Source organism: Nothoprocta perdicaria, unplaced genomic scaffold (assembly GCF_003342845.1).
Source record: "Nothoprocta perdicaria isolate Ctin4 unplaced genomic scaffold, notPer1 scaffold_4, whole genome shotgun sequence".
Taxonomy (NCBI): Eukaryota; Metazoa; Chordata; class Aves; order Tinamiformes; family Tinamidae; genus Nothoprocta; species Nothoprocta perdicaria.
Window position 1 is genome coordinate 1,241,666 of NW_020455643.1, and position 11,133 is coordinate 1,252,798.

The window sequence follows — 11,133 nt, forward strand, 5'->3', positions numbered from 1 at the left end:
CGCGCCTCGGCCCGCGCGCCGCGTATCACTGCGCGCCCGCCGGCACTAGCTCCCCGCCGCACTAGCCAATCGCGGGCTCGGGGCCCGCCCCGGCGGGCAGGCTCGCGCGCTGATTGGGCAGCCCGGTGCGGATTGGCAGCGCGCCGCCGCCATGTTGCGCGGGGCCGTGTGAGGGCGCCGGGGTGGCAGCGGGAACTCGCGGCGACTTTGGGGTCGCGCGGCCTGCCGTGATGAGGGAGCCCAGGACAGGAAGGGCGCGGCCATAGGCAGGGATAGATGCGGAATTTTAATCGAGAGCAGGGGAAATTCTGTGGGGAATTGAGGTACTGGCTGCGAGGCCTTCGCAGGTGCCGCCACGTGGTGTGAGCCGAGGTACCGGAGCGGCCCCATGTTGTTTCTGAGGACATCCAGTGCTTGGCAGTGTTTCCATGACTTGCTTTTAGCCCTGGTTATGATATTTACTCAAAACACTGCAAGTTCTCTAGGTAAACGTGGATCGCAGAAACCATTGGCTTTTACCACCTCTTCCCACTCGTAGTGTGGACTTTGAAAGCCGGCCTGGTAGCAGCCACTGGCATAGTGGCCTGGGGCAGCATTAACTGCTCTCCTGGGGGTTTCCTGGTGCTGCAGGGTGTGGTGTGTGCGGGCTCGTGATTGCCCTTCAGTCAGAAATGCTCACGTGCCCCCATTTCCCTGGTCCCTTCCCAAGCCCTCTCCCTTAATCCCATACTCCACAGCCCAGAGGTTTAAAACCAGCCTTAACACAGGTTGAAGGAGCACCGAGACCAACCTGGAATGTCTCGGGTCGTTCTGCAAGCTCTCGTGTTCTGTGTTGTATCGCAGAGCCGAAAAGAGCTCAGGAAAGCCGTGCTGTTAATGCTGAACATCTGTGCAATGGCAGAAGCAGTTCAGAGTGAACTGAGTGTCCTGAAGATGAGAGAAATGGGAAGTGGTTTGAACATTACGGAATTACTCTGGAAGTGACAGGATGGCCAGTTTCTTGGTATTTGCAGAGGGCAGGCAGCCCTTCCTCGTGTGATTGCAGTCAGCAACGTGAGCGGGGCGGTCTGGAATGAGAAGGAAAAACAAGCTGCAAACAGCAGGTGCCAGTCAGAACAGCGGGATTTGCCCGTGCCTTTTTATCTTCATGCACACACCCATTCTGCAGTGGTTTTAACTTGCCAAATTACACTCAGATGCTTTAAACCGAAGAGAAGTGGCTTTGTACAGGTGGCTCAACCTGCTGGTACATCTTGAAAAATTCTTCATGTACAGATTTTTGAAGTCAGTGAAGTTGAGCACCCTCAGTAACCACGCAGTTAAGCTTTAGATGTGCTGAAAAGCTCTCCTGTAGCTTTTTTTTTTTTTTTTAAATGTGCAAACAATCTGTGAAAGCAGATTGACACGTTAATGATCTGTTTTGCTACAGAATGCGCAGGAAAGGGAGCCCACATTGGCAGTCCCTCCCCTCCGGGTGCACATAGAGGTACATGCAGCGGACATCAGATTTAGGACGTAGCTCGGTTCTCAGCATTTTCCAGTGGGAAATCTCAGGCCTGGCACTTCCCAGTGATTTTTTAGGTTTGCCAGCAAAATGCTTCACAAAAGATAATACAAGAACAGATTTCTCAGCAAAGAACTGCCACTAGCTACATGTAAGTACCTTAATAGGAGAGAAGGGTTTTGTTTGGGAGAAGAAAATTCTAATTTCTTTACACAATGATTGATGTCAGGTACAAGAAAACTTGGTAGGACATTAGGCAGTGAAATCCATTAATCTTTCCTTGACCAAATCAAATAGATCAGGCACTCATTTTTACCTATTGCATTCAAATCAGTTCTTAAGTGCAAGATATTTTGGAGTAGAATTTTTTAATCAACCCCCTTAAGAGCGTGAGTTCATTTCTTTGTATTGAATCTAATAAATTAGCTGAGAATCTAGAATTATCTCTCACCTAGTGAAAAATATCAGCTTCACTAAAGCTTCCTGTTGGAAGCAGCGCACTTCCAGAATGGAATCTGCATGGCTCTGCATGGATAAAAAATGAAAAAGTTTGGCACAAAAAGACTTAGAAATGAAATTTACTTAGGCAGGAGTAACAGGTTTTAAAAAACAAAAAAAATTGAAAATGATGGATGTCAATTTTGAAGTCTAAATTAATAGCTCAGAGAAACAGTGAAGATTCTGAAATCATTCCCAGAACGTTTCCTTAAGCTGCTACTTTGGTCTTGAAAGAGAAAGGAGCAAATGAGTATTGTGAGTTAAAATCTGAAGTTTTTCCCCTGAATAACTTGGTATGAAACCAGAAGTGTAATTATGAACTCAGGCTTTTATATAAACATTTGCGTGTGTCGTGATAACTGATCGTTTGCCTTCCACTCCCTGGAACTCCCGTTCTGTTGGCTTTGGTCACATTTCTCCACGTTACTCCTGGCATTGCTCTTTTTTGCTCCCTGCAGGGAGGTGACTTTTTTAATCCATCAAGAAAAGATGCAAACAAAACACAGGCAGGTGGTTCAAGTGACACTCGCTTCATATTTGGGTCGACAATGGGCCAAAACGACCACTGATGGGTAAAATGACACCTTGGCTGCCAAGTGGTGCTGAGAAGCAGGCAGTCTGTGCTGCAGCCCGGCGGTGCGGGTGCCTTTTGGGGGCAAATGTGGCCCTTGCAGATGCATCACCATCAAACCAGGCTGCAGCTACAGGCGAGCGCGCGGAGAGGTGAATGATCAAGGCACTAACCTGGAATGAATCACGGCAGAGCCGCTAGTGCCAATGTGGCCGGGCTGCGGAGGGATGGAAAAGAACAGGCTGTATCTTGAGAGGCACTCATCAGAGAGATGTATTTAGCTCTTATTCATCCTGGAGAATATTTGTCACCAGTGGGGCAGGCCTAGACTATTTTTAGGGGTTGCATCATGAGTCTGCAGCTTTAGAGGAGAGCGATGAGGTTATAGTGTCATACGAGGGTTTATCCTCTTCTCTTTTCACCAAGCAGGGGCTGATGCCTGCCTGGGAAGCTGGGATCCTGTGGGCATACCCAGGACACGATGTGCTGTAGAGAGCTTTCTGTAACACCTGGATTTAGTATTACCAGCTGTGACACAAATAGCCTGCAAGTCCCAAACTCACACACACTGTCCTGATGCTGGGCTGGGCCCCAGGTGTTTTCCTAGGGGGAACCTTTCTCAGGTGCAAGGGTTTATATGGGGACTAAGGCGTGCTCTGTAGGCTCGTGGTACTGAGAGCCTTGCCTTGCTTTCTGTGCATCCAACTAAGGAGCTGTTTTGCTTTAGGAGGCCCGTGACAGCCTCAGGCAGACACCCCAGTCCTCTGGTAACCCTGTTCTGCAGCAGGAGGAAAAGGTTCCAGCAACCTCATCCGAGCAGGAGGCCGAGCACCCTGGTGCCTGGGTAGCATCGAGCAGCGCTTCTCTGAGCTCTGTGTGACGGTAGCGAGCGCAGAGTCACAGCCACATCCTGCCCTGCCGCACGGAGACGGCCGCTGTCGGAAGTGTCACCCGCCGCGCTTGCCAGAGCAGCTGCAGAACGCAGCAAACATCTCGCTGCGAGCAACGGGCACCCCTGCCAGGTGCTTCCCCCGCACGCAAAGACCTACTCAGTGCCGCAGGGCCTCGTCACATGCAAATACCAGGCAAATCGCTCACCGCTTAGGCCTTTTGCATACTGGTGTTTACCGAGCTGGGTACTGCACAAAATGAGTAACAGGCAGTTTAGCACTGCTAGCTGCACGCCAGACCTTTGGCTACACCCTAAAGCTGCAGCCAACAAAAAAGCTTTCCGACTGTACAAACTCAGTTAAACCCATTTTAAGTGTTTTACCTAGAGGACTACCCCCTTTTAAGTAAATCAGGTTGACATGCTAACTCTTGTTCTGTGGCTGCTTTTTTGGAACAAGAACTTTTACCCTTCTGTTGGTGCAGAAATGAGCCCTTTGTGTAGCTGCTTTCTGTACTGAACCCAAGTGTTTGTATTACAGCTGGTGCCCAGGTATTGGAGAGTAGCTGGCAAACACAGAAGAGCACAGAGCAGAAAGGAGGTGCTGTTGGAGGCGAGCAACACTTCAGCTGCCTTCCTTTTTTACTCTAGAAGTGCTGTAATGAGGTGTGAGCTGCTCAGACATTTCTTCCTGCTTTTGCTAGCTTTTCTCTGCTATAAAGCACTTGGGGTATCTTACCAGCCCCAGTGCTTACAGAATGATTCAAAGAAAGAATCAAGTACTTCCCTCTTCATCTCTGCGCCTCCATCAAGGATATTATTTCTCTTCCAGCATCTAAGTTGGCATCTCAGCTCTACCGAGTCATTGGCAAATTTCCCACTGATTGCAGTAAAACAGGAAATTCTGTCCTTGTGCCTAGAATAGGGCATTTTTAGACAGCAAAACAACACAGCTTCTTAAACTCAATATACGACCTTACCAAGAACACCTCATTCAGTGAGTTGACAGGAGAACAGTTAGGAAGACACCTTCAACTATTCTGGCAGAAGACAATAAATGTGTTGTTACTTGTGGTTCATGGTCATAACTACATGAAAGAGATATTAATAATATGCCTCGCTAATAACATCGTGATTATTAGTCCAGCTTCGGAATACTCTACAAGGGTAACCATAAGGGCAAACGTAATTCCCACAGCTGTTTTTCAGAGGTGAATTTTATGTGGCTACGCTTGTTTAAAATCCTGTTTGGGGTCTTTTAGAGTGGTTGCGTGCCATCTAGCGGGGTAATTCAGCTTTGCAGAAGAGCCACAAAACGGTCATTTCTGGGTCAGGTCAGGCAAACAGGAAGGATGAATGGTTCGTTATAGCTACCCCCTTGCCAAGACCCTCACTAGCACACAGGAGGAAATTTAATTGTTAATAGGTAGACAAGACCTTCCTAGCTGATATAACCATCAGCAGTATTAAATATGCACCAGATATCACCATGAATAGACCACAAATCATTTACAGATGGGAAAAAAAGGATAGTTTGCCGACACTAAGATCAGCTTAGTGTCATCAGAGAGCTCTGTCTCCCTCCCAGCAGGACTGAAGGGGAAAAAACAAAAGGGGGCAAAGGGGAAAAAAAAAATCAATATAGACTTAGGCAGAACTTTCCCAAATGCTCTTTGGCACCGTTAAGAAAAGCCCTGGACACCACATAGAATCGGGTAAAGAGCAGATGCTCTGAGTTACTCAAGGCAAGACCAATATATCTATTTATAGACATATCCCAGAGTAATTTCAGCACCAGTTAATTAGAAACAAGGGCATGACCTCAATATTAATGTTAGCAGGTCATTTACTCAAGTAGGCGAACGTTCTGTTCACTGATTGTCAATTGTCAGAAATAGGAATTAATATCATTACCATCCATATTTCCCAAACTGTAGAATAATGAAGTAGGATTTCTGTTTAACATAATTCTCCTTTTAGTCAGTGTAATGTGATAATTCTGTCATTTATTTTTGGAACAGACCTCAGTCTGGATTAGGAGTTTCTCAAGGATCAACCTTATCAAGGTCCTGGAAAGATCCGTAGTCTCATTTGCTGATACTTCCCAAAGCTGGTGACAAACAGATGCAAGGAATACATGTATAACAACACAGAGCCCTTTGCTCTTTTGCATGAGTGAGGAGGTTTGGACTGAAGCACACGTGGTTATTCTATTTAAGGTAAGTGCACCCGCGTGCTGGTGGCGCACTTGACCGCATCCCTCTGCGCTCAGGAAAGGGCACGCTCGCTCTGGAAATATCCGCTTACTTTCCTGGGCAGCCCTTCTGTCTGGAGTTAGCTTGATTCCTTCTGGAATAGGTTTTTTTTTTTTTTTTTAAATGATTTTTTTTCCATTTAGTTGCTCATAGAATAATGTTTAAAATGCCCTTTCCTAAACTTGGGTGAAAGAAAAAAAATACAAATTACAGAGTTATTACTAAAGAAAGACTTTATGATAATACCTTTTACCCAGCAGGAGGCAGCACTTTACTACAAAAGAAACAATCGAAATTTAGTAACATTTTTGTGCTTGGCCATAAGTATATCTAGACTTCGAAATGTTCAGAAAACCAGAAGAGCAGCTGTGTCCTGCAGGCTGACCTGTCAGCCCACTGCAGCGGTACCAACAACATAGATTGGTACATTAATTAGCAACGAACCTTGCAGGGTTAATCCTGCACCTTAGTGGTGAGGGTGGCAACAGGCACTGAACAAGGGACAGGGAACAAAGCTAACCAGAGGTGTTCACGAGAGAAACACTACATTTATCTTGCATTACTTATAAGTATGTACTTGTATGTATGCCTGATTATGGATTATATCTGATTAAATTCAAATTAACATTTTTTAAATGACACTTTTGTCCTTGGGGATTTGCTTGATCACCTATGGAGAAAAACCATTCTGTGGAGGCACCTCAAAGTGAGGACTTTGCAGCGCAAACACTGTCTTGGACAAAAATACCTTGAAAGAAACACATCAAAGAAAAAAAAAAAAATCACTCTATACAGGCTGACTTAGAAACTCTGCACGGTCTGTGCAGGTCTCCTGAACCTGAAAGTAGGAAACTTTCAGCTTCAGGAGTTCAGATGTTCCCATCAGTTGGAAGAAGGACTTTCTGTGACTTTATTCTGAATCAGAAAATGACTTTGCTGACTGTACATGGTCTTGGAAAAAGCTGTAATTTTGCTTTGGTCATGTGATGAAACTGGTACAAATGACTGGCACAGGTCACTTGTCCCCCTTAAGACTGTTCACATAGATCATTACTAAAAAAACCCTCACAGTTTACCATAATTGCTGTTTTTTTTTTTTACTGCACTGGATCTTAATAGGAAACTGAAGTGATTAAACCAGATGAAACCCACTGAAGTCAAAGCCAACTATCTGGACAGTCCTATTTTTCACATGCCTGCACCACTAATACAGAGTTTCAAGCCAGATATTTGCTCCTTTCTTCTAGTGACTCTATGAGCAAGACAAGACTTCCTCTAAAGGTCTGTGCTCTTTATAAATAACCTTACATGCACCCAAAGCTCAACAAAAGTGTAGTTTTAACAGAAGTCCATCCCACCAGCAGCTTCCTCAGAGCATCCAGCGCTTGCACTGCTCAAAGCATCCATGGGGCAGCTCTAAGGGGAGGGCAGCTGGGCCTGGCATCGCCTTCATGATGGCCACATTGGATGAGCCTCCACGCAGAACAACATCCTGCCCCCATGCAGGTTTTTGAAGCAAACAGGACCCAAACTGGCCACGCAGTGACTTCTTCAGGCATCCTCCCAGCAAATTCAGGAGTTTCTCAGGCCAGAGTTGCTATCTTTGCACTTTTGCTGAGACTTTTCGCCAAAGTATTTCCCCATTTGTCAACTCACGTAAAATTTCAGCACGCAGAGTTTCGCGTGACAAATCTTCAACTTTTGGACACACTTTCTGCATTTGGGGCCATCCACCATTTGTGTGTCCTCATTCCTGCACTAGAAAATACCAACAAGGAGATCCTCTGTCTCCTCCAGACGTCATTAGCAGAGTGTAAGTTCACGTTATCAGCCAAAGGGATGAGAGGTGTCTCTCCTCATTTCTCCTCCATTCACTGGTTTCATCAATTTATGCTATATTTAAAGAGTCTGTTAACAGTTAAAAAGCTGCTGAAATCCCTTGGTGGACAAGAGGCATTTCTGGCATTTCTGGACCTCGCATCAAGCTGTGTTTGTTAATCCAAAAAGTAATGACCCAAACAACATGCACAAATCTAGGCCTTTCCTAAAATTAACAGGCCTGATGGGGAATGCAGCGTATCCACAGCGCTTGTTGACTTTCTCTGCGGGAGGCATCATGTTATAACAGAAGCCTCGGGTGCCCATTAAATAACTTGGCGTTGCCTGTCCCTCCTCGGTGTTTAACAACGTCTACAGGGACACTTTCCACCCCGACACATCCGGCTGATGTGGATGCTTTAGATGTGGATACATAGGGATACTTTATCTCGTGAAATTAATCAGAATTCAGAAGAAGAAAGAGACGCCTTTAAAATTACTGATTCTTAGGAACCTATGTAATTTGTAAGATCTCTGACCTGTGTGAAATAGCAGAAAAGATATCACAGCAAATAATACGCACCTCTGGTGACAAGTGTTTTCTGCCCCACGCTTCCCCTAGCGCCGACACAAGCAGCACTTCCAGTGGCGTTTGCTGGGATAAAGCTGCAGGAAGGAATTGCTACCTGTAAAGTTCATAGAAAGGAGATGGAAAATTAAAACTGCTGTTTTAATGTGAATTCCTCCCAGACTGACGGGTTAGTCCAAGCGCGGCCCGTGCGAGATGGCAACTCTGCGTTACGGCAGCGAGAACGCCACTTATTGCGGGTGCCCTCCAGTGCCTGCTGCTCGCCAACACCTTCCCAGCATTTACTGGGCAGCAGTTTCTTTAAGAAGTATCCTGCAGAGCCTACCTACCAAATCAAGGGATAATGTCTGTCTATTAATAGACACCCCAGCTGATGGATTTGCTCTGGCAAGGCCCATCTTTCCTGAAACCAAGAGGTGACCTGTGCTTTGCACTTCAATCCCAAGTGTTCACTGCTCTGTTGCCTCCATTAATCACAATTCAATCTTTTAGATAGAAAGAACAGAGGTAAACTTTGTAAAAGAAAAATGAAAAGAGGAGTGGACTGGAAAAAGTGACTGACAGAGACACAGAAGCGGAAGGAAAGGTGTTGCTGTGCAGGTATTAGAGCCATAGATTAAAAGAAGATTGAAATGAAGAGACAAAATACAGTATATTGGACCATTGTAGACAGACTCAGGCCCCCAGGCCTGCCCTCAAGACACAAAGATACATTCAGCATTTCAAACGTGGCCCCAGGGTTGTTCTCCTGTAGTGAGTGCGAGAACTGCACATTCCCACACACCTGGGCATTGGTCACTACCTGGGGATGCCAAACAGTCCAGAAAGATGCAGGGAAAAGATAGGAAGAGACACAAGTAGCTTTAGGAGAGGTGAAAAGACGCTAACGCAACTGTTTTTTTACCACTTTTCCTGCAATCCAGGACACATCCATGCTAGAAGCAGAACCCATTTGCTGCATTTCTGCTGTGCTCCACCAACGTATCTCAGTATTGCTGTGAAGGGCAACCTGCTCCTGCTCATTCTTCTCACCCCGAATTCATTAGCACCAACCAGCCCCAGGTGACACCCACGGGAAACCTATTAACTCCCTCCCTTAAGGACTTCTCAGGGAAACAGCAGTGATGTACTTAGTTCATCAGCATGGGATACATGATGCCCTCAGGTGCAGTTGACCTTTAATCTGCTCATTGGCTCTGGATAAGGACTTTAGAAGGCCCCTTGTCCCCCTTTGGATGGAAAAGGGATGTATCTTGCTCACATTTCCATAGATTATGGTCTAGTTTGATATCACACTCAATGGCATGTGACATTATTGCTCCTCCTGAATGAGCAATAGAAACAAAGCAAAGACCCTGTTGTATTTAAATGCTCAGATACGACTGCAGATTCCCCTGAGCCCAGTGACCTTGAAACATGTTCCCTTTGATTCCTGCTCCCTCGTGTCCCATCCGGTCCCCGATGTGTCCCCTACTCACTGGTGCCACGTGGCCCACAGGCTCACATGTAATGGGCAGGAAGCCTCAACACAGACCATTCCAGAGGTGCTTTCAAGTGCCTTCGTGATGCCACTAAAAGCTGTGCACATGAGGGCACTCAAACTATCAGTGGACACATAGTTAAACAGGGGAACTCATTGCCACAGAGTGTTGCAGAGGCCAAAATTATGAGTGCCTTAGAAGAGGCATTGGGCAAATTCCTGTTATTAAACACAGTGCTCAGGAAAAGCGCCAGTGTTAGAGGTCCCTGAAGCACCTACTGGTGGAAGCCAAGGGGATGGTGTGGAAAGGGAGTCCCAACATTGTCTTCTCCCGCTCAGCGGAGCCCTTCCTACAGCTAACAGGCTTATGGGCTTTACAGTTTATTACCAATACTGATCTTTTGCACATGGCTTTTATTCCTCCTTTCATAATAGTATGTACAACAGGCTGCTGATAAAATCATAATGTTTTCCATCATCCTTCCCCACCCCCGTCCCACTGCCCTTGTCAAAGACACTCGGAGCAGCGGGAGGCTGTGGATGAGAAAGTGAGTTCCTGAGAATATGGAGAGTTAATAAATAGCAGAAAGGGAAGCCCAAAAGCAGCAAGCAGCTTTTAGAAGAGGGCGACTGCTTTTCACATGCATTTTCATTAGCGATTAAATGGAACGGGATATGGCCAGATGTGAAGCACTCAACAGAGCAGAAAGAGTTTGCAGAAATAGTTTTGAATACTCAGCTTCTATTCAATTTGCTGCTTTTTGTTTGCCCAAACAAATATCTGGATGGCTGTGAGGGTTTTACCAGGCTATTGATGAACTCCGGCTGCAATAGCTTTGCACAGCACAAATATTCCTCCCCAGCAAATACTCGACTATCATTATTTCCCTCTCTGTAAGCAGGAAACAGAAACAAAAGCAAGTGGCCAATTGTCTATCAGGCAAAGTGAACAGCTTGAAGTGGTTTATCCCCTAAAATTTTCAAAGATATTTTCAAAGGAGAGGCAGCTGCTTTGCACTGCTCTGAGCAGTTTCTCCTGTCTACCTATGGTTTTAGTAACCAGAATACTCTGGCTAAAGCAGTGAGTTGAAACTATGGCTCCTGGAGGCTGGTGCTTCCTCATCTTTTGTATCTTCAGTTCATTTCCCTGTGAACAATGTTTGCATTTGTGCTCCATCTTGATAAAGCCTCGTGATTTAGGTACTTGGTGTGTCAGTGACCTCAGGACTGGGCCCGCCCTGTTCTGGGGCAATAGTCACAGTTTTAGGGAAAACAAATGGATGGGTGAGTTCTTCAGTGCTAAGGGTGGGTTTCATGATAACAGCTGTTTGAAGTCTCCCAGTGAAGGATAAGGGAAGCCTGTCATGCAAGTCAAGAGTATAGAGTGTTTTTCACATCAATCTTGGAAGTAGGAATACTGCAGAGCTCCTCTGAAATCCAGTTTGTCCTACTGGAAATCTTGAACTAGCTGGGCCAAATGGGACACATCATGCAGGATGCAGATCTGGATGACATATGTTGAAAATACA

The 11,133-nt window shown here is 45.9% G+C and overlaps 1 long non-coding RNA gene across 1 annotated transcript; it reads right to left on the minus strand.

Annotated features, from left to right (window-relative positions):
• Positions 1-7,369: 7,369 nt before the first annotated feature.
• On the minus strand, positions 7,370-8,204 carry LOC112952504. The gene is made up of 2 exons (XR_003250404.1): positions 8,119-8,204; positions 7,370-7,475 (listed from the first exon to the last, which is right to left on the minus strand). It is a non-coding gene; the product is annotated as an uncharacterized LOC112952504 (long non-coding RNA).
• Positions 8,205-11,133: the final 2,929 nt, after the last annotated feature.